A 24,978-nucleotide genomic window follows, 5' to 3' on the forward strand; every position below is an offset into this window, starting at 1 on the left:
CCTGACTCCGAACACTTTCATATTTCAACTCTCCACCCCTTTTCTTGTCCCACCATACCTCTTAACAATGTCTGCACTCTCTCTGTAATGTCTTCTGACTCTGGTGAAAAGCGCTTCCCAGCACAATTGACAGTCTAGGTCTGACAGACTAAGGAGCCCCTGGTGACAAACTACAAGTGCTTACCAGTATGGAAAGCTGTCTGAGCAGCAGCACACTTGGCTCTGGAGACAGCATAGTTTCCAGCTGAGCTACCAGCTTTACTGCATAGCCTTCTCTTGATGGCAAACTATCTATAGAGTTCATTGCTAAGAAATATTGGGGTGTTGAACTGTTCCTGGTCAGACATCATGGTGATGCAGATAGTGAGGAAACAGAAATACTCCAGAATAAGTATCGGAAGGCAATGGCATCTGCAGACCCATTCCACCTGGGAGAGTAAGAGATAGAGTAATTTCTCCTATTTCCTCCACAACTGCTTTTCCACCCAAAGTCTACTGTAACCTTCAGCCTGTGCTGGAGAACTATGCAACAGAAATGCGCAATGAACATGTTTGTGTGGGCATCTGTGCATTTGTGTAACAGATACCATCTTGGATAACTCACTGTAGATTACACCAGGCACCTCCAGAGCTAACAGCATGAGCTACTACAGCTTGAGAAAACAAACCAATCCCCTGTAGCTGTGGCTATAACAGACATAGATTTCCTGTGGATCCAGCACAGAGGGGGACCTGTAACACATACTCATCACTAGTTTATACATGCACATTCATGCGTGAGATTTTTGTACTTATTGGAACAGGATTCTTTACTTAATAAAATCCAAGAGAAGACAAATCAAAAACTTAAATAGAATAACATTTACAAAAAGATAAGGCTACTAACATTACTGAGGTTTCTAAAGACAGAGTAGGAAATCAGGTTGTAAGGATCAGCCTGTAAAAACAGAAAACTACAGTCAATCTTTGAAGGATAATTTTCCAATATGAGGTGTAATTTCTGAAAGAGGCTAGGCATAGAAACAGGTCATCATTCTTCAGGAAAGGAGGTGTAGTTGTGAAAAACAAAGTGAAACAAACCAGAAAACATAGCTTATATGTGACTTCCGTATGAATGGCTGCCTGAATTTGTTGACAGCCTTGATGTATGAAGTGTACCATTTCTTTGAATACTTTATAAGGCATGTATTCACAGCAATATCATTATAGCAATCATCTATGGCTTTTAGATATCATCTTCAAATTTTAATTTTTTTCTTTAGAATATAAGCAAGTGTTCAGTTTTGGTGAAATATAATATGCATTGTTGTCTTGATTTTTAATGGTCTAGATAAAAGAAGTTCCAAAAATACTAGAAGAGTTTTTTGTTTGCCTTGGTCTCTGATTAGTGTCAATTTGTTGTAAAAGGAGAACTACTGTTTCGGGTAAATGTTTTAGTGCTGGACTGAAAGAATTACCTACTGTCTGCAACCATTATTTTGCAGAGTTGGTGTACATGCAAAATAAAACAATATGGAATGACATACACTTAACTCCACACCTCTGATTTCATCTTAACTTCATCTTAATTTGCACGATGGTGTTCTGAATATTTCTTATTTTCTGGAGTGGAGCTAAGCTCTGACTTAGACAATAAAAAAGTGCTATTCTTTGGTGTTAGTCCTGCTAAATCACACAGAACCATAGCTGAAGCAGTGGAAGAAAACTAAGACGAATACCTTTTAACTATGCCTAAAATTAAATGTTTCTTTTTTTTTTTTTTCTTTTTTCTACATGATTTATAATCCAATATAACCCTGATGTGAGGAGTCCAAATGTAACAGAAAGTAGACCCACTATCTGAAATACAGTTATTGGGAAGTTTACTTGAGTCAACCTAAAATATCAGTTGTAACAGAAGTATCCCTAGCACTAGCTTTCCTTGAATAAAATTGTAAGGCATAATAAATCAGTTCAGTTTTGAACTGGCCACTAGACTAAGACTCAACTCAATCAAAAAATTAATGCAACATGCCATTCACTTCAATGAGAGCGCTACCACATGACGTGAAGTGCCTTAACACTGTCGCTTAGTTTGTGTAATCAATATCCACTATGTACCATTTTCATAGACTGTTCCTTAAAGACTTCTGTGAAAGCAGTGATATATTAGTACTTTCAAAATATCTTACTAAAGACTAGATCATGCATTTAGCCACCATCCTGAACAATGTGGCAGACACTTTTTTTTCATTTAAGCAGACCACTTATATGTATACATATGAGAAAAAGTTCCACATCAGAATTATGCCCTGAATTATAAATTTAGATTAAAGACGTATAAAAATCTCTTGAAAACAGATGTGATTTACTTACAGTTTTTGAGGACTCTGCTCTGTTTATTCTAGAAAGCATATGGAATATATTAGTCATGAAATTAGCTCCTAGTATTCAAGGAGTATGCATAGTAGGTGATGTCTAAAGTTAAAATCTCCCATTTTTGGCCAGTTATCTTCAGGTGAGCACAAATAAACTGTAAGCATCTCTAACACGGCACATTTAAAGATTACAGTATGTAGACACTGTTGCAGTTTTGTGTTTGTGTTCCAGTAGCTGTCTTGCATGGGTGGTTTGTTTTTATATGGTAGGCATTGGCATATGTGAAAGAAAAATTGGTTCAGTTCTGAAAGATGCTAAAATGCCCTCAGGTTTCTCTAATTTCAGTAAGAATAATAACAGTGGGAATAATTCAGTGGGGATCTGGAACTGGGTCATTACTAAGCATTGAAATAGCTATGTTCTGCAGCTTCATTTGTAAGAGTCATGGACTCCAACACAAACCAAGGGCACTCAATCTACTACATATGTTCTTGTTGATTTTTAACTTTAATTTTTGGCACTATTAAAAATAACCAGGAACTTATCATGGAAATAATGACAGTTGACAAGAACTCATAATCCTTTGGAAGCCAGAAATTCATCAAAATAGGTTTTAGCAGGAACAGCACAATATTTTTTGTATGAATAAATAAAATTTCTTGTAAAGGCACAAGAGATTATTCTATTTTGCATGATACAAATAAAACTGTCCTCACAAAATTGTAATCTTACACAATTTATGGTAGTTTCCCATAAATTACACAAGTATATTGGAAGCTTGTTAATAATTAAAAGTCTTTTACTTTTTCAACTCTCAAATAAATATTAGAGTAAATAATTTCCAGTCTTCATCTGACATGACATCTAACCAATACAGGCATCACAAAATAAATAATTTATGAAAAATATTTATTTAAAGAGCTGTAATTTACCTTGCATTTACCATATGCCATTCATCCAAGTATCAATATAAAATATTCATTAGAGAAACTCATTAAAACAAACTTCTATACAATGAGGTGACGGGCCAACAAAAAACATCAATCATCACAGGAGTTTAAGTTGTTATTAGTCCATATACATAAACTAATATTTCAAAGTAAAAAATTATGAATATTTTTACATTTACCCTGGAATCACCAGGGCTACATTCAGGCTTTTTTCTTCACCTGTTTCATGAGGCCCAAACAGTCCATGACAGAACAGGGAGATCTAATTTATTAATGATGAATAAATCTGATGTAATAATTAATGGGAAATCTATAGCTAATCTTAATGGAAGAATAGCTAGGCGTGTAATGATATTTAAGTTTGGCATAAAATACCTTAGTGCATGCATTGCAAGCAGGGCAATTACTTGTGAATGTATGCAACTCTAGATTAACAGAAGGGTACCAAGCATTAAAACAGTGGAGGACTCACAACACTCAAAGATAAGGAACCTCTTATAATTCCTAATACACTGTTTTTAAACTCTGCCTTAGGTTAGTGAGATGATATGTATGTGGGTAAACATCGGGAAGAGTATATGCTATCAGTATCCCCCCAATGGAAAATAACTATCCTGTGTGAAAATTCTTTTAAGTAAGCAAATAACATGACTTCAGGTCTAAATTCAGAAAATGTATCATGCCACGTCAGCACACTTTTGGGATTCACCTGCAAAACCGTGTACCTAGCTCCCATATACAGATTCTTCCACATTAGGAAGTTCTGTTCAATATCTGCTTCACATAGACTGCATTTCTATTACGCTGTTGATCTGTGATTAAATGTTCTAATAAAATTAACTGGCTTTGCTACAAACAGAACATCTGGAGCAATGTTTAATTTCATGTCAAACATATACAGGAAACACCTGTCTAGGTGAAGTAATTTTTAAAAAAATGACATTAATCCATCTGTTGTGGAAATGCATGTCACAGTTGTCACATTAAAAAGCAATATCAACAAACACAGAAACCTTAAATTACTTTGGAAGGTAAGTCTTCTAAAATTAACAAAAAATTCATTAATCCAAACGTTACCATGTCAGTCTGATTTCATACGGAATAAGATCTCCCTTTTCTCTTCAGATTAAAAATGTCTTTCAATTATTGCATGGTAAAACTTCCAGATGTGAAATTAAGCTATATAATTAGAAGATTAAAAGTACTGATGTGACTCTTCCTAAGCACCTGTGCAAAATAGTGCCTTAAAAGACTCTTAAGATAAACAAAATGCATTGCATATAAAAGGAAAACCACAGAAATAAGTTAAGTATAGCTGGTATTTAGAACTGAGACCCTCACAAGTTTGTGTAAGACACAATGAGTAGGATAACATGTTTATTCAGAAGCACAAAAAATTAATATGACATGACAGAAATATTCCTGTTTAGTGGGATTTTTCCAGTATTTCTTTTCTCCAAGATATTAGTACAAAGTGTGCTATGTATTTTTAAATACCTGTTTGGAAGACAAGACCAAAAGAAACAAAAAGAAATAACTCAAATACCCAAGAAGGATATGGCCTTTATGACAGAGTTCCTCTGCCTTACATTTCCCCATGTTACTAACTTTCAATTAACTTTCCACCTAAAAAAAGCCTTTCAAGGCTACAAGCAAGGCTGCTTCTTCAGTTGAGGTAAAATTTATTAAAAGCAATAATAAGAAAAAAAAAGGTTAAGATTTTAAAAAAAAGTGAGAGATTCCTGCTTCAAGGAATGTTATGATAGAGGTTATAAAGAAAATTTGTATGAGCAAAATTTAAAAATTTTACATCACAACGTTGTAAAATGTCCTCTGCCTCATCTGGTACTGTCCACTGTTAGAGAAAAACAAGTGACCAGCTAAAAGTTTATTTGTCCTCGTTACCAATTTGTATGCTCTTCTATTTCCCGTTTCATATATTTTTGATCACAGATAATATTAGGTACTTTTTTGTTGTATCATTTCTACGTATTTCAAAATAAAATATTTTCTATCTTCTTAAGTACATTCTGAATTATAGAGTCATCCAATGCAATGGCCCTTTGAGATGGGTTAAGAAGAAAATTCATCAGGAAATGTACAAACAAACACAAATGTTTTCTGAGTATCCTCAAAATACTCTGGAAGTTATTTGGGGGTTTAAGTTTCTAGATCTTCCTATATCATTACCAGCAATGTGTGGACAAGGGGTCTGAGAGAGTCTACTTGGCCAGCCAAAGTAATGTTGAGATCTACAAAGCCAAAAGTAGGGATAAGACGACAAATAACTGTAGCAATCTCTGCTTGCATGTCAAGGGGTCTCAGAAGAGACCATGGGGCTTATGCCTTACATGCTGCTGTTTGCAGGAGGGTGAGAGAGCTCCTTGATCTTGCGAGGGACAAGTGGAAAATCATGCTGGAAGCATCAGAGGAGTCAGTAGTACCATATGTGCTGGACTTCCACAAGAGAGTAAGTGGGTTTATGGCCTTAGCGCACCATAATAACCTTGCTGAAACACAGCAAAAGCAGAAAATCTGGTATGATTGACAACTTAAGGCTTAGACATATGAGGTGGGGCAAAAGGTCGTAGTTCTGATCCCAGCTTGGCAGGAAAACTGTAAACAGACTAGGAGGGACCATTTAACAGCATTAGACAGGTCAACAATATTATCTACATCATACAGCTTCCAGAGAGATAGCGGAAGCACAGCCTCTACAGTTTTAAGACTAGCAAGCTCTAGCAAGGACAGGAATTTTTTTCACTGTATGTGGGCACAGTGTGAAATGGAGGTAAAATTCATAATGGTTTTAACAGGGAAAGCAAAAAATGCTATGGTAGAGGGAATGATTTCCCCACTTCAAGCTGTATCCATGAAGGGACTTCAGAGGACAGTGGTGCCAAGTTCTGCCACTGATGTGCTCCAGACAAGCTGGGGCAGAACTCAGCAGTAAAGCCGTGGGTGAGGCTTGACTCCTCAGTACAATTACAAAGGTGTAACAGTCATATGAAAGGGAAGCACTGTGTAACTACATCTTATGGGCTGAACTTAATGTCTCAACCGTTTTTGATTTCTCATAAGTGTTTTGTGGTGGCATTTACAGCTATTTGTTTTGTTGTAGTAGGGTTATTTGGAATAGGGACTCAGGACAGTGAATTGTGGTATTTATATTAATGTCAGAAAAAGTGACAAAGATAAAAATAATTTTATAAAAGAAAATAATCTAACAGCTCTCTCAGACCTTTAAATGTTTGATGACCATTAAAAGATTGTTACTTATAATCTCCCTAGACAATTCTGATCCTCCTCATAGCACCATCAAAACCAAATATACATAATTAAGACTAACATTCCCAGCACATCAGAACAACAAATTCTACTTTTCTAGTGAATTCTCTTCATTCTTAATGCCTTGTCTTCAAAGATGTCAGCAGATTAGTCAGTCTGCAGCTACTACAGATTGGAAATGACAGTGTGACCTCAGTTGGAATTAGGAGAGATGGAAACAATAAAAAAATGGGGGTCACACTCTTTGAGTGGTAAAGCTAAACAACTCCGAAGTGAAGAAATCTACCTCTGAAACCTTTGTGATGGCAGCTTGTGGTTCTGATGGTGAAATAAAGTATGGCCATTGCTTGAGCCACAGTTGGTGGGTACACACCCCTACTGATACTGTGCCCCTTCTCAGAAGAGCAGTGTGCAGTCATTGGGGCTGTCCCTTGCTGCAAGAAATGCCACTTCCCAGAAAGAGGTGGAGAACATAGAACCATAGAATCATAGAATCATTTAGATTGAAAAAGACCTTAAAGATCATCAAGTGCAACTGTAAACCTATCACTGCAAAGTCCGCTAAACTGTGTCCCTAAGTACCACATTTACATGTCTTTTAAGTACCTCCAGGGATGATGACTCAACCACGTCCGAGGGCAGCCCATTCCAATTCTTGACAACCCTTTTAGTGAAGAAGTATTTTTACATTGAGCTGTTGGAGTGAGTCCAGAGGAGGGCCACGAAGATGTTCAAAGCATCTCTCCTATGAAGACAGGCTGAGAGAGTTGGGGTTGTTCAGCCTCTGGGAAGACCTTATTGCAGCATTCCAGTACCTGAAGGGGCCTACAGGAAAGCTGGAGAGGGATTGTTTATCAGGGAGTGTAGTGACAGGACAAGGGGTAATGGGTTTAAACTAAAAGAGGGTAGATTTAAATTAGATATAAGAAAAAAATTCTCCACTCTGAGAGTGGTGAGTCACTGGAACAGGTTGCCCAGAGAAGTTGCAGATGCCCCATCCCTGGAAGTGTTCAAGACCAGGTTGGATGGGGCTTTGGGCAACCTGGTCTATTGGAAGGTGTACTTGCCCATGGCAGGGGGGTTGGAACTAGATGACCTTTGAGGTCCCTTCCAACCCAAACCATTCAATGATTCTATGATTCTGTGATAAAAAAATTCTCCTAATATCCAATCTAAACCTCCCCTGGCACAACTTAAGGCCATTTCGTCTTGTCCTATCACTTGTTACTTGGGAGAAGACATCAACACCCACCTCACTACAACCTCCTTTCAGGTAGTTGTAGAGCGCAGTAAGGTCTCCCCTCAGCCTCCTTTTCTCCAGGCTAAACAATCCCAGTTCCCTCAGCCACTCCTCATAAGACTTGTGCTCTAGACCCTTCACCAGCTTCGTTGCTCTTCTTTGGACATGCTCCAGCACCTCAATGTCTGTCTTGTAGTGAGGGGCACAAAACCCACAAGAGGCTGTTGCAAAGCTTTTCAGGGTAAAGGGAGTGGGGCAATCTGACTACGCATCTGATCAGAGGGCAAATCCTCAGTCAGTCATCAAGGCTTACAGTGCGGGACACAAGTTCCTGATGTTTCTCAGGTTTGCCAAAGCCCATTCTCAAGTGCAAACTTACCATGCCCAGTTAATTTGGATACCAGGTTAATTTGGACTCAAGAGCAGGTTTGAACCTGTGTATATACATATGCAGGGTATATTACATATATCCAGATTACTACATATTCATATATATATGTATACATACATAAGTAATACACCCTGAGATACATTGGCTCAAAAAATGGAACTTTTAGTATTAAAACAGGACCTTGAAACAAGACCTCAGCACTGGAAAGAGAAACACCAACTAATGCAAAGATCATTTCAGTCTCATATACTTAATATACTGTTGAAGAAGAGTCATTGAGAATTTCTTTGTGGCTCCCTGTCAGACCAAGATCACATAGTTTAGTTTAGGTAAAGGCATGGACCAGTGTGACGAGCTGCACTTCTGAGCAGAAAATGTGTTGCTTCTTGAATGTGAAAATGGAAAAAAGGATTTGTATCACCTTTGCTATGTATATATCTTGAACATATGTATGAATCATTGAGAAATGCAGTCTTCTGCCTGCGTCTGCCCCCAAGACTGAACTGGTGACATCAATATTCCTTTTCTGAATTTCAGCTGTTTTGCCTTTTCCCCCACAAGCTCTGTGCTGAAAATTAGAGTTTAGCATCATTAATGGATTATGAATTAAGAAATAATTGTTAAAAAAAAAAAGAAATTATTTAAGTTTCTTAACTGATAAAAAATGTGACCTCATGACTGGTGTCATGGCATTACCTTCAAAAGCAAAGGAAGAGAGAGACTTGTTCTGATAATTGACCTTTCTCAGACATGAAGAGTAAGCTCTGTATTTGTGATGCCTGTATGTAATTCAGCACTACACTCTAAATATCTTTTAGAAGGCTCAGCTCATGAAAGCAGTTCAATGTATTGTCCATGTCTGAAATGGACTGTAATGAGACTGAAAATAATGAATATTTCCTTGAAAAAAATACCATATTTTATTAATTACACACATATTTCTATGTTTTCTCTTGAATAGGAGTGTTATATGAGGACAAAGTTACAGTCTTTGGCCTACATCATGTTCCAAAAGGGTTACTATAATTATAAGAACCTTTCTTTCTTTCCTGGACTTTTTTATTTGCCGAATCCATAACTTCTTGCATAAAACTGTGATTTCAATCATTTCTCCTATGTCTGCCTCCTTCAAACACAATGTAACAAAAGGCATAATGCTTTTATTAAATGTGCATTCAAATCTCTTCTCACAGTTTAGATCTCTTCACAAAAGATTAATATATGAGAACATTTTTTAGCCATTCCTTAATTCTATAAGGAATCTATAACAAATGTTCTTTCAAGAGATGATGTCTGCTGTCATTCTACTGTCATGAATAAATTAAATAAAGCCTCATTTATCTAGTAGTTTTAGTCCCTTCTTTTCTAACTGTCATTAATAATGTTGGGAAGGATTCACAAGATGCAAAAATAATTTTAACCTGGTGGGAACATTTTTTTAATTGTAAGAAACATCTTCACATATGACTGTGAATATTTACCCAGGTCTTTCAGATTCTGCCGCTGCAGCAGTACAACCAAGCACTTTGCTAACAATGATGGCTTTGATGACCCTGGTTGTTTCTTCCTGCAAGTGAATCCTTAAAGCACTGTCTTTTTGATGCAACACAGTTATAGACAGTCAGTGATCAGTACCAGATTATAGAAGGTTATAACATAGCCCAAGAATATATCCAGGGAAGACAGGACTTAAACATCCACAGCTATGAGCTGTTTTTCTTTGTTGCAAGACCACAGTCCAGCTGAGACAGCCACTAATCAGGTCAATTTAACATTGATCCTACAGCTGCAGACTACTTCTCCCTAGAAGAAGAGTCCAGCTATCACCATTTGGTAATGCAGTACTGGCACTTGACTGTGAGCCAATTCTGTAACTTGACCGTGTACTCCTGTTACCTGAGCTAATATGGAGAAGAGCATGGCCTTCCTTGGGACCTACTTCAAGAACTAAGCCAAGTCTCTTTGGACATCCAGTCACAAGCAGTGGCAAAACTAGAAAATCTGTTTGTAGTGCTTGGTGTGGCAGAGAAGGATCAAGAGGATTAAGAACAGCACCAAAAGGCTACTGATGGAAGAGAAGTCAGGGGCATAGACAGAAAACATTCCTCGGGTTGGACCTCACTGTCTCACATAAGTGTTCTCATTCCTCACAGACTCCTCGTGTAGTGATGTGCCTTCTGGCTTCCCATACCATGCTTGCAACCTATGCAAGTTATTCCAGTCACACAGCAAAACATATCTGCCCAGCGAGTCATTTTAATTTTCTGTTCTGTCAGTGCCCATGGGCTAGGAGTGCTCATTTAATCCTAAATGTTCTTCACAGGTCCCTCACAAACCAGGAACCCAAGGTGATCTAGGCTGTGTTCTATCTTTCACCATGGTTTGGCCTTACAATGATTTCTGCCAGGCTAAGGAAGAGCTCACCTGGAACAACAAGTGGAAAGTGCGTTAGAGGCTGTGGATAATGAGGTGAGAAGAGGGAGAATGGCCTCATTGGGATGTTGCAAAGAAGCCAAGCTGTTAGCCTGAGAGATATATGCTTTTGCTGGAGAGTGTGATCTTGAATTCCACTTGCAAAGAGATTTTCAGTGTCTTCCAGACTCTTCATTACAGTCATCTTCATGCTTTCTTCAGGCAGATAGGGGGCCAAACGCCTCCAGACCTCCGTGTAACTTGGCAAGCTGTCTGCTTCCCCAATCTGGGGAGGCTGGTTAGACAGCTAAAAATGTGCCAATTGGTCGAAGGTAGCCCTTGAAACACCTGCAGGGGGTACTGTCCTGGGAGGATTGCAGACTAGGGAGAGAAATCTAAAGAGCAACCAAGTCTGAGGAAACACACAAAGGTATCAGAATCATAGAATCACAGAATGGTGATCATCTAGTTCCAATCCCCCTGCCATGGGCAGGGACACCCTCCCCTAGACCACGTTGCCCAAAGCCCCATCCAATGTGGCCTTGAACACTTCCAGGGATGGCGTATCCACAACCTCTCTGGGCAACCTGTTCCAGTGATTCACCACCCTCATAGTGAAGAATTTTTTTCTTATATCTAGTTTAAATCTACCCTCTTTTAGTTTAAAATCATTACCCCTCATCCTGTCACTCTATGCCCTTGTAAGCAGACCCTCTCCAGCTTTCCTGTAGGCCCCTTCAGGTACTGGAAGGCTGCTATAAAGTCTGCCTGGAGCCTTCTCTTCTGCAGGCTGAACAACCCCAACTCTCTCAGCCTGTCTTCATAGGAGAGGTGCTACAGCCCTCTGATTATCTTCATGGCCCTCCTCTGGACTCGGTCCAACAGCTCCATGTCCTTCTTATCTTGGGGACCCCAGAGCTGGATGCTGTACTCCAGGTGGAGTCTCATGAGAGCGGAGTGGAGGGGCAGAATCACCTCCCTTGACCTGCTGGTCACACTGGTTTTGATACAGCCCAGGATGTGGTTGGCTTTCAGGACTGCAAGCGTGCATTGTCAGCTCATACTGAACTTCTCATCAACCAACACCCCCCAAGTCCTTCTCATCAGAACTGCTCTCAATCCATTCTCCTCCCAGCCTGTAGTTCTGCTTGGGATTGCACTGACCCATGTGCAGGATCTTGCACTTGGCCTTGTTGAATTAAAATGAGATCCTTTTTTCTCTCTCTCTTTTTTTTTTTCTTTCTTTCTCTTTTCTTTCTTTCTTTCTTTCTTTCTTTCTTTCTTTCTTTCTTTCTTTCTTTCTTTATTTCTTTCTTTATTTCTTTATTTCTTTATTTCTTTCTTTCTTTCTTTCTTTCTTTCTTTCTTTCTTTCTTTCTTTCTTTCTTTCTTTCTTTCTTTCTTTCTTTCTTTCTTTCTTTCTTTCTTTTCTCTTTTGATTCTGCTGTTTGTAAAGCAGGATGCTCCCTCTATAGCCTTTTTCATAGCTACGTTTAAGCACAAAACAAATACTTTTTTAATGTAATTTTTTTCTGTGTAACCTTTCCCAGACTGTATCTGAAGAAGACATCATCTGCATTTGATCTGAGTACATTTTGAGGCATTCCAAGGCTGGTACTTTGCAGCTTTGGCTTCTCCATACTGTGTGCTGGACTAGCCTTTCCTAGGTTTTCTGACTGCACTTTGTGTTGGGTTTGCGTGGCAAGGTTTTGGTAGCGGGGGGGGCTACAGGGGTGGCTTCTGTGAGAAGCTGCTAGAAGCTTCCCCTGTGTCTGACAGAGCCAATGCCAGCCGGCTCCAAGATGGACCTGCCGCTGGCCAAGGCCAAGCCCATCAGCACCTCTGTGATAACATATTTAAGAAGGGGAAAAAAAACAAGCTAGAGAGAGCTTTTGCAGCCAGAGAGAGGAGTGAGAAGATGTAAGAACATCTGCAGACACCAAGGTCAGTGCAGAAGGAGGGGCAGGAGGCGCTCCAGGTGCCGGAGCAGAGATCCCCCTCAGCCCGTGGTGAAGACCATGGTGAAGCAGGCTGTCCCCCTGCAGCCCATGGAGGGAGGATGAGGGGGTGTAGCGATTCCACCTGCAGCCCGTGGAGAACCCCACGCCGGAGCAGGTGGAGGCACCTGAAGGAGGCTGTGACCCTATGGGAAGCCCATGCTGGAGCAAGCTCCTGGCAGGACCTGTGGACCCGTGGAGAGAGCAGCCCACGCTGGAGCAGGTTTTCTGGCAGGACTTGTGACCCCGCGGGGGACCCACGCTGGAGCAGTTTGCTCCTGAAGGTCTGCACCCCATGGGAGAGACCCACGCTGGAACAGTTCGTGAAGGACTGTAGCCCGTGGGAGAGACTCACATTGAAGTTCGTGAAGGACTGTCTCCCGTGAGAGGGACTCCATGTTGGAGCAGGGGAACGATGAGAGGAGTCCTCCCCCTGAGGACAAAGAAGCGGCAGAAACACCGCGTGATGAACTGATCATAATCCCCATTCCCCGTCCCGCTGTGCTGCTGAGGGAGAGCGGAAGTGAAGTTGAGCCCGGGAAGATGGGAGGGGTGGGGGGAGGTGTTTTAAGATTTTATTTCATTTCTCATTCCTCTACTCGGTTTTGCTTAGTAATAAGTTAGATGAATTCCCTCTCTAAGTTCAGTCTGTTTTGCTCGTGATGATAATTGGTGAGTGATTTCTCCCTGTCCTTATCTCGACCCATAAGCTTTTCGTTGTACCTTTTCTCCCCTGTCTAGTGAAGGAGGGGAGTGATAGAGCGGCTCTGGTGGGCACCTGGCCCCCAGCCAGGGTCAACCCACCACAACTTATACAAATGTATTTTGGCCTCAGAAAAAGGAAAGGGGTTCATATAAGCACCATCCTTTCCCGCCCCCCCCCCCCCTTTTTTTTTTCCTTTCAATTTTCCAGTAGGGCAGAGACCCTTGCAGTGTCATTTGGTTTTCAAACATATCTCTTGTCCCTGTGAGAGATCTTTGTTTATGTTTCACACTAGAGTTTTTATGCTCAAAAGCAATGAAGTATGCTGCTCTTTGGGAAGACTCTTAGTATTTTTCATCTCTCAAAATAGGAAAATGGAACTTCATCACAAATTGTCACATTCCTGCTCTGAGTTTGGTTTAATGCAATTTGATTTAACCAACATATTATTCAGAAAAGTTATTAGATCTTTGATATTCTGGTTAGTGTAAGGTCAATTTCATCATTTATATTGAGGGAAAACCACCTTGAATAGTTTTAGTTACAGCTGTGAGATGTCATGAGGATCAATCCTACTTCTACAAATCCTATCTGGATATCACTTTTTGGTGAAACATTTTAAAAAAAAAGAAGTAATTTTCATTTTTACAGAAATCAGTTCATATATCCCCTAGTATTTCCCTGTTCTCAAGTTTTTGTTTAACATAGATCTCACCTGTGTTTTTAAATGCAGAGAAAGAGGTATGTTGCCTTGATGCTGTTTTCTTTAAAATGTAGAATCTGTAATTACAATCCTGTAAACTCAGAGATATGTTTATAGTTAAGTTTTATATAAATTGATTTTGGTTTATAAGTTCTTTATGGCTAGGAATTTTAAGTCTATGTGCCTGCATGCCCTCTTATATATAAATGATAGTAGTTGTCATTTTATTTATAATAAGATTTTCAGTCTATCCTTTCAGTTGAGTTAGTGGAATTTTCAATCTGAATATTTACTGTATTTCACAAAGACTTTACTAATGGTTGCAAGCCTGTGTCTTGGTTCAAAATCATCTAGTACCAGAAAGTGAGCTGTGATATAGAAAAGGCTGGATGAATTTAAAGCCTGAGATATATCCAGGAACCTCCTACATATTGAAGATAGAATTCTACGTACAAAACAATGGGAGAGATCCCAGCTCTGCAGAAGTTACTGTCAGTGGTTTCAGTGAATCCAGGATTTATTCTTCCCTGAGGATAAACAGACTCACCTGGTCTTAAAAATCAAAGAATTTATTCTTATTCTTCAAATTAATAGGAGTGGGAGACCACATATTCTCCTGTCTGAGGGCAGAGAAAAGCAGAAATAGTATGAATTGTATCTCTTTTAAACATTTATTCAATTTAAAAATATAAATATGAACTTACAAAACTTTTTATGTTCTTCAATCATCTAGAAAGAAGGCATGGAAATTTGGTACTTGAAAAAATTCTTTAAAACAAAAATCTGTTTCTATATTGTTTTCTTGGAAATAGCCTGCTAGCACTCATACAGGATTAAGAGGACCTTGGGCCAAAACAAATGAGAGAAACTGTTTGCAATGTGCTGGTAATGTGAATAAATGTAAAAGATTCCTCTGTAGAATCTGTCAGCTTGCAATTTTGTGACAGATCACAGAATCATTTTGGTTCAGGAACCCACACTATGATACAGAGACTGCTTTCCAACCTAAAAATAATATATTTTTAGCTAGGAATCAGCATTTCATATTTAGGCACAATATACTGTCACACTGTGTGATGTTGCTAATGATGTGCTATGCAAAACTGATGAGATACCGGCTACTTGCAAAAAATGTAAAGTGACATTCTATGCACCTACCTTCAGCAGGAACAGTCCTTGTAACATATGTCATGTAGTAACAATGATACAGCCAACTGACACCAATTAAAAAGTCACAAATGGTTGCTTTTCTCTAATGTTCAAAGAGCTCAAAGAATTTAGATGTGTACATTAAGGATCAGATGCTCAGCTGCATATTCTACAAACTATGTTTTAAACAAATCAGCATACAGATGGCTGTGACAATAACTACCAGGAAAAAGTGAAGGGTGAACTGTCACAAAGTTTGACAGGCCATTGCATATTGAGGGTCTTCTTTTCCTATTGCTTTTCAAAAAGTCCCGTAGTATTTCCATACTCGGTTTTGCAGGCTAATGGAGGGCAGGTAAGTATTTTCATTAAGGCATGAGATTGGAGATACAAGAAAACTGCAGTAAATATTTTTATACTTCTATATGAACTTCTAGTATGACCTTGGATAAACATTTAATCAATCATGTGCTTTGTTTTTCCATATCTGAAAAATGTGGATACTACTTGATTCCTATCTCAAATTTTCTGCATGTTAGTGAGACACATGGCAGTTGAATTACTACCATAGGCCCATTTACACATTTTTTAGCTCATTTTACATAATTTTTTAAATGTTTTTTGAAGTAGTCTCAAATGCCAGGAACCTGTACAGCAAAGTAGAAAATCTCAAACCAGTGACAGAGAACAGGAAACAGACATCTGGGGACAAAAGGAACTTGGTTGATAAGTTCCCTGGAGTAGACAACAGGTATGAAATACAGGTCTGGGCTTATCCAGAAATATAGAAAAAAAGGTGGAAAATGGCAGAAAACACTGCATATGATAAAATATAAAGAAAAAAAAGAGGAAAAAAAAGGAAGGAATATACATGTATTAAAAGGGATCTTCCAAAGTCACTTTTTGGAAGGCTGGTGAAATTCCATTGGTGTAGTTAATGATAGAAGTCTTCTCCTACACACAGGGAATCAGATATTGATGTGTCTATGGACAGAGTTGTCTCTAAAATTAATGGAGAGAAACACTATTCTCAACATTTATGACACTGAGAAATTTTAATTCTCAGGGTATATGTGGGAGAACAAATGCAACTAATAGCCAAAGGAAGTCTATATTCCTAGATGTGTTTAGCTGACGTGTTTCTTAATCAAGTATCCCCCAGAAGTACTTTTAGAGAAAATAACTTTAAGTAATTAATTAACATGGAGTTAATTAAAAAGTTGATTCAATTTAAATTAAAGGGAAAATATACAAAAGTAGGGCAGTGGGTAAGATTTGGGATTTCAGAAGGATCTATTTTGATATGGGAATTGAGTAGTAAAGGCAGTTGGGTTGAAAACCTTGCATATGGTTAACCTGAGTTCAAGAACTTGAGGCCTGAAACTTTTCCAAGTCAAAAGTGTTAAATCTAACAGTAATCTGTGTGACAGATAAAGAGAAAAGACCTTCTGGAAAGGGGATTAATGCATGCATAACCATCTCAAAACCTGTATAATCAGAATCATATAAACAATGGGAAAAAATTATGATAACAAATATAATGTTTTAAAGCCAAGCTGGGATGGAGTTTGTCAGGACATGTTAAGTGTCTGAAGTATCTTAAAAGCACCCCACTGCTCCAACTAGAAAATTGTTCAAGGTTTTCTGTGACCAACCAATTCAGAACTTCTTTTTTTTTCCCCAACTTGAAGACACTCAGGACCAATTTCACACTACTATTTCTCGGACTAATATTGCCTTTTAGTTTAACTGTCTCTTCCCCCTTTCTGATGTTCTCAGGAACAGATAATCCCTACTGTTTTTCCTCTGTTTTTGCTTCCTTTAGTATACTTCTTTTAGTTTCATTTAATCCTTGAATTATAGCAGCAGGAACTGTAGCCATTACCAAGCTGTACTCTTATGAATAGTTCTCTGTTGCTGGCTCTGACCCCTCACTTTGTAAATTTGCCTTTTCATGGCTCCAAAACAGTGGTGATCCCATGGTTATCAACTAATACTCCTCCTACCAACCCTTCTTCAGTTGTTTTCCTTGGATGATTTCCCAAAATAGATATGTCTATCAATAAACCATTAGTAATACTAGGATGAAAGAAGAGCTACTTCAGATGAAACATTATATTGATTATTCCCAGCTGAGGAACTGGAAATAAGTTGTCAGTTAATACATTTTTCTGGAAACTGGAAGGACTCACTGCTCTACCAAGCAGTAAGACTCTAATGGCCTTCTAAACAGACTTGCAGTAAAATTATCCTAAATGTTTTTCAGATAGAGCTCAATAACTCTGTAAAAGGGATTATATGATGTCCTGTATCTGAGTTTGAATAGGAGACTCAAAATGTCTTCTCCAGTCCTATGTTTCTAGATGATCCTTACTTTCTTTCCATAATTAGATTTTTTCTCCATATTCCTTAAATAAAAGCATTTTTCATCTTGCAGGTCCTTCTCCTTTAGTCTTTGGTTTACTTTGCAAAATACAGGAAAGCTGTCTTTCAAACTTTTTTTTGTTTTGTTTTGTTTTGTTTTGTTTTTCTAAAAAAGAAAGACCAATCCTACTGCTGATGCATTGTCTCTATCAGTCTTGGTGAATGCATAGTTCAGTTTTAAGCTGCTTTGAAAAGACAATGGCATTTCCAGATTTGAACCCTGATAAAAAGCATGACACAGAGGGAGAAGGAGTAAAATGCCTGGAAAATTAAGACTTATGGCAATGTAATGACCCAAGAAGAAAGCACTTCCACTGTAGAGAATTCCCTACAGTAATTTTGGAAATCTCATTACAGACCGATCTTCTGTTACTTCAAGGATAGTCTCAAATACAATTCTCCTGCATTTCTGTGTAATAATAATAAGCTCTATCTGTCGATTAAGCCCCAGCTCTTGAACGTCTGTAATTCAGGACATTTTGCAGAAAAAAATAAAGAGTGTAGTACGCCAATTAAATCTCCCAGAAGACTGGATTACCACAGTTTTGTTTGATCATAGCCTTGTTTAGTGTTTGGCAGGGTAATAAATAGCAGAGAGAGATGTAATACTCCTGTTTCTTCAAGTTCAAGTGTTACAGTTTCACTTGGAAAGCCAGTATTAGCTATTTCATGTACTTAAGGAGGAAGAGAAAGAGCAAGAAAAACCCTTGTTCAAAATGGCTCAACAACTGGCCTTTCCTTTTGAATGAAAATGAAGGGAAAAAAAGGAAACAAAACAAGACATTATATTCATACTCCCAGCTATATGATCCTTTCCTCAAATCTTGCTTCCTTTAACAGCTGAAACTAGATGCATTGTTTTTATTTGTCTAGAGATGGCTGGTCTTACTAGTTTGAAGGCAGAAGAGCAGAGGTCAAATATCCTGCTTGATTCAAAATATTTAAGGGAAAAAATGGCTGGTGACTGAATGGTTTGAGCAATTCAAAATTCCTGATGCTAAAAAAATATTATAGAGTCATTTTTCTGAAGCTGTTGCTGTACACACACTGCATCAGTAATTAAAAAAAACCCCAACAAAAACAAAACCAAAAAAACCCCAAAGCCAAACCAACAAACCCTATAAAAATATTACCAATATTTATTTAATAGTACCTTTATTACTTTCTCATTCATCTTCCCCCCCCCCTTAAGTATATATTAATACATCCATAAATATGTTATTGCTCTTTCTAAAAGATTTCTGCTGACCAGTCTGTTATTTCACAGGATTAATTCTGGATAAAGAAAAAGCTACCACTCTCTGATTGTTTCTCTTGGGTGCAGATGTCACCCTTCCTTTAAGTTAATAATTTCATAACCGGTGATATGGCTGATTTGCTCATAAAAATAAAGACACTCTGGTCCTATATGTTATTTATCATTTGGTTTCACAAAGAGAGCACATTTTGATGTACCAATCCATTCTCAAACAAATCTGATTCCTTGCTAATCCATAGCATATTTTGATCTTTACTGGGTAATGAAGTCTTCATTTTTATGTGTAAAAAAATCTCATGTATAATACAAACAACATTATCTCTAAAACTGTGATACATCATCATACATGCAAAACCAAAGCCTTGGGTAAGACAGCCTGGCAAGTTAGATGAACCACTTCAATTTTCCATCAATCAAATTATAGTTTATTGTTCAGCTGAACTACCTCAGGCAACACAAATCTAAAAACTGTCATTTTAGAAACATTACATTTTTTTTCTGTCACATTATAACCCAAGCCATGGCCATAAAAAAGAATGTCATACCATTACTGACTGTAATATTCCTTAATTTAAGAACAGCTAATTCATCTGCAGTGTATGCAGTGTTCCTAGTATTTGGAGCTTATAACAGTGTTCAGTTACAGTAATCTTATCAAACTCCATTAGTACATCTATTATTTTTTAAATAATGGAGATTTTTAAAAAATTCAATTAAGAATAGAACGGTTGTTTATAATAACATTTTAATGCCTACATTAGAAATAAGTTTTAAATTTCAGAATCATCTAATATTTCAATTATTCGGTTTCTGTGAACACTAAATTGTAGGGAATTTAATTAAAAATTAGGCTTCTATGGAACACACTTGATAAAAGAATCTGCTGTCCTTTTTCTATTTCTTTACAGCAATGAGCATCATCACTGTAGGGTTCAGAAGTTAAAAATTAATCTAGTAAACATTACAGGTCTGTTTGTGTTCTGTCACCCCAAATGCACCTATGTCCTTTTTGACATTTAGGCTATGAAATTCCTCTAACATTGAAGACCAGCGATGTAATGCTTGTACATTTCAAATGTTATATTTGCCACTTATCCTAAATTTCTGAATGATAACTTTATGGTGTTCCTTTATTTATCCACATTAATTTGAAGTGTATGTACCAGTTAATGGAAGAGTAAAGGATGAGAATTACAAATAGAAGTGAGTATATGTCTTCCCTGGTTAAAATATATAGAATTGAGAGTTTGAAAAGAGATTTACTAGTATAGGTATGCTCCCCTCACCGTCTATATGCTTAAAAATATAATCATGTTACCCAAGGAAATCATAAACTTAGTTAAGATACAACTCTTTAAATAATAGATGATGAAATTTAAAGATAACTGAAATGCTGTAAGAACATACACTTCACTGCAAAGATATATATCATGTGGACACCTGTCCCCCCCTTAATTGACTACCTGCTAAAAGAAAAACCTGCTAAAAGAACAGATTTACTGTGCAGCGAGGCAATGAATTTAAGAGGTCTCTGCTGAATAAAAAACTAGTTCCATTGGTTGAGCTGGGCCATGTTCTTGAACAAGTTCAGACATATTAACTGAGCTTTTATGTGCTTTTATGCACCATTTATTTTTGAAAAATTAGGAATTTTCACTGCAACAATTACTTATGCACCAAAGTAATAAAATTCCTGTTGTTGGTATTCACCAAATCTATGCTAAGCAAATTCCAGCAAGGATTATTGTACACACTTTGTATGTTCATGCATGCCCTGATGTCGGCTGAGACAGAGTTAATTTTCTTTCTAGAGGCTGGTATAGTGCTGTGTTTTGGATTTAGGATGAGAATAATGTTGATAACACATTGATGTTTGTAGTTGTTGCTAGGCAGTTGTAGTGTCTGCACCAAGTCAAGGACTTTTCAGCTTCTCGCGCCTCACCAGGTGCACAAGAAGCTGGAAGAGCACAGCCAGGACAGCTGACCCAGACTGACCAAAGGGATATTCCCTGCCATTAAACGTCATGCTCATTCCCTGTTTCATTGAAAAATGTCACACTGGTGAATATCTTAAGCAGCATTTAGAAAACATGTGCATCAGACATAATTTTCTAATTAACAAACCTACACCTTCCAGTGTTATGCTTGCTCTGTAACAGCTCTTTTTCTGTTTTATACTATTTTGTTTCTCCTCCTGAAGAAAATTATTTTTCTTTGAGCTGAAAGTGGTCTCCTAAGCACTTTGCTGTCTCAAATGTGAGTTTTCCAGATTAAAAGGAACCCTGAGTATGCCGTGATCTTCATTCACAGGGTGGGTAATAGAGAAGTAGGAAGAGGGTGTCGTAAAACTAGTTACAATAAAAAAACATGACTGACCCATCTAAAACTCAGTAATATGGGTTAAAGTTGCTTCTTCTCAAGTGAAAACACAGTTTTTGTGACTCATTCCACTGAGTCATGAATATATGTATATTTTCACTATGTCTATAAAAATTCTTGTTTTATCCTGTTTTGCCAGAAGCTGGACTTTCCTACTGTGATACTTGCTGCTGGCGGTGGAAGCACCCAAACCTTTGGCATATTCAGCCCTGCAATATAATCCAGGGTGTTTCCTAGATACAGTATAATTAACTTCAAATGCTATGTTACAATTATGTTCAGGGTGTGACTTAGACAAAATAAAGCACTTCTGAGTGAAGATTGATGTGCAATTCTAAATGCACTCTTTTTTTGTATCTAGGTACTATAAATATTTCAGAATACTATGGATAGTACCAAACCAAAACATTTTAGGTCCTTAAATTCTGGATCTTAGCTTTACAATATAAGATGGATTTTTTTTTTTTTTTTTAATTTTTTTTTAGGTCATTTAAACCCTTGCTGTTTAAAATATGAGTACAAGCTAGCGAGTCATAGACACATTTCGCCTAGTTGTCTTTAAGATTATGCATTAGGATTTGTTCAGTCTTAGTAATCACGTACAAAGCTTGATAAAATTAACATGGAAGCTCTCTGGTAGTCAGAAATGGATATTATAAGTGTTTATGCATACCTGCTTCAGATCCTTTAAAAAGACTTCCAGCCAATGCATTGAAATGGACATGCTCACGTCTTGTTTGCAATAAATGTAGCTTCCAAAATAATTTTTCTCATGTTTCAGCCATGTCAGTCTAACAATCTCTAAAATGCGCCACCATCCTTAGGAGGCATACTCAGTGAACCTAGTTTTTTTTCTTTTTCAACAACTGGTTGTGGCTAGGCTTCTTCCAGTTTACCTTTGCCCATCAGTTCATATGACAAGTTGTCAGGATATGATCCAAGCTGCATAGTTTGAAGTGCCATCTCAGCCCTGAGACCTTCACCGTTACCCTCACTTCTGAGTACTCCATGCTCAGAAGCAGCCGGATCTGGAAGATAGGCACTGGTCTCCTGTCTACAGTGTAGCCAGGTTTTGAATGGGCAGCACCAGGGCTCAGGCATGGGCTGTAACTCAGCCATCCGGACCATAATGTACTCAACACAGAGCTGACAGAGCTTCCTCCAGGGCAAAATGCTTTCTTTTAAAACAATGTGTCTAACAGAGGATGTTTTAGTATGGTCCTTTGCCATCACCAGTTGACACACCACCCTTAGATCCACATCTCAGCTATTGTCCTTTGCAATCTGCCTTCTAGAACACAGGGAATTTCTACTTTTCTCTTACTTCTTTATTAACCACCTCACATCAGGGAAAGTACAATCAGTAGGAAACATGGATGTACCTACTGAAATGGGCACAAAATACAGCTGAGGCATTTTCACAGTAAAGACATTTTTAGCGGTTACAGTCCAGAAACAAAGTGAACTAAAATAAAAATGTGGATGCATCCTTAATAACAACTCATGGCCGAGTTTCATTTATGATCCTATTATAATGGCATGATCTCATTACAGACTCTCCCATCAATTTATAAATAGTGAAAAAAATCAATAAATAGTAATTTATTCAATTTTTCATTAAGCCAATGTGTTGGTGTAGGAATATGGCAGATCCCCAGGTATTCAAATGCTGCCTATGGCTTGCCCTTCTCTGAGATCCTTTTTCATCTTTGTCACATTTTAAAATGGTTTCAAAGGAGAAGATCAAATGAGGACTGAGTAGGGTTTTTAACAAGGCAGTCATTTTTAACTATCAAAATTCTTTTCATTGTCTACAGATACATATTCAAGTAGAACTGCATTTGTAAATTCAAGTCACAGTATTAAACACAAAAGAGAAAAAATAAAGAATTGCTTGTGACAATATTATTATATTTTACTGATTGGATAATTAGACAGTGTTCTACAAAAATTTTACAAATTTGAGTCCAAATGTATCTTTTAGAGAATGTAAGTCTTACAACATTACAGACAAAAGTTAATCAAAGCAATACTTTCTCTTAGGCTGGTGAGCAGAGAAGGCATATAGGGAAGGGGAAAGAGAGAAAAAGTTTCTTTAAACAAGTGCATGCAAGGAACTGGAAAGTACTTTGATACTACTTCTTTCCTGAATAAAAATGGGCTCTCTTTTATGGGGGATGAAGGTGTAGCTCAGTATCTCTGTGCTTCTGAGTGTGTTAATCCTATATAAACGATGCGTATAGAGTATTACCAACGATGAAATCTTCCAACTTTTTCATTTGTTAAGACATGGAATCCTATTTTTAACATGTGACATGAAAGATAAATTGCTCTGAAATACCAAAGAATATAAAAACTAGAAGCCAGTAAATGAGTAGTAGACTTTGAAAATACAATCGTATTGTGGGAAAATGACCCAAATGTTCCAGTTTTTATGAGGTTGCTTGCTCCCCTTCTGACCTTTTTTCCAGATTTGTATTTGGAACTAGAAGGATATATTTCCCCTTTTGGAAATCTCTTTAAGAAGGCCTGTGGACAACATGTGTTGGATCAAAAGTTTCAGAACTTTAAGGTCTTTCAAAGTTTTTTTTTTTTTTTTTTTTTTTTTTCATATTGCAGTTCTTTTCATTACAACTCATTTTGATGATGGTTGGGTGAACTGTTCAGAAAAAAACCCAAAAACCTGAACCTGCCCAAAGTTCATTGGTTAAAAAATCTGAACTAAACTGAAGCAGGTATTTTTAATGGTATTTCTCTGATTCTGTTTTAGAAGGTCAGAAGCATAAGTAGTTTGTGATTTTTTGTGTGTATGTGTCTTTATATATTTTTGTGCCTTACACATAAAGACAATGTTTGACTATGAAATAATTAGCCTGAAGCTGACACACACTTTTATATTCTGGTCACTAGGCAGAATGTGACTATCCCAAAGCCACAGGAGCTCTTTCTGGATGTGAAATTAATTTTTGTATTAGTTTTGTATTTAGTTTATTCATAATTTTGTACCATTTTTGCACATACTGTAGCATCATATATATATACTCAGCAAGTGGAAAGTCAAAGATATAAATTATATAAATATATATACTATCTATGCTTCATAATTTCTGAAATTGTAAAACATATTACCTGAATATTTACTTATTACAGATTGCTCACTTACTTAGAAACTTTAATCTCTCTCAATATATTTATATATACATGCATATAATGTGATATCAGATTCACTGGCAAAGATCCATATTTAATAAAGATGATAGAGTCAAACTCTATACCAGTGAGACCAATGTTATATATTTAGCCACTGAGGCAATCAACAGAATCAAACAGCAGAGATAGAACAGGAATGATAAAAGTGGTCAAATAAATAAATGATTGCTGTAAGAGTGATCAATTGTTCTTCATATTCCCTGGTAGAAAGGAAAGAAGCAATCAGTGTATTTGCATCAGAAAAATATTTAATTCAAATATTATGGAAAACTTTCTTATTAAAAGAATAGTATTGGAACAGGTTGCTCAATGAGGTTGAGGAAGCCCCTGCAATGGCTATTTTTAAAGAATGTTAGACAAATGTCTGTCAGTAACACTCCGTATAATGATCCCTTGCAGAGCAGGCGGATAGATTAGATGACCTCTTAAGGTCCCTTCCAACACAACATCTCTATGAAGATCTGATTGAAAGGAGTCCAATACAAATATTTATCATTTTTTTTTTCTTGTTCACAT

The 24,978-nt window shown here is 37.5% G+C and overlaps 1 protein-coding gene across 2 annotated transcripts in view; it reads left to right on the forward strand.

The window, feature by feature from the left end:
- Positions 1 to 20,851, forward strand: part of PEX2 (peroxisomal biogenesis factor 2) — a 347,720-nt gene extending 326,869 nt beyond the window's left edge. For both annotated transcript variants that reach the window (XM_075743853.1, XM_075743854.1), the window contains exon 3: positions 20,838 to 20,851. The gene's annotated coding sequence lies outside the window, so the exon portion shown is untranslated. The remainder of the gene's footprint in view (positions 1 to 20,837) is intronic.
- Positions 20,852 to 24,978: the final 4,127 nt, after the last annotated feature.

The sequence above is a fragment of the Balearica regulorum genome, chromosome 2 (assembly GCF_011004875.1).
Source record: "Balearica regulorum gibbericeps isolate bBalReg1 chromosome 2, bBalReg1.pri, whole genome shotgun sequence".
NCBI classification, from domain to species: domain Eukaryota; kingdom Metazoa; phylum Chordata; class Aves; order Gruiformes; family Gruidae; genus Balearica; species Balearica regulorum.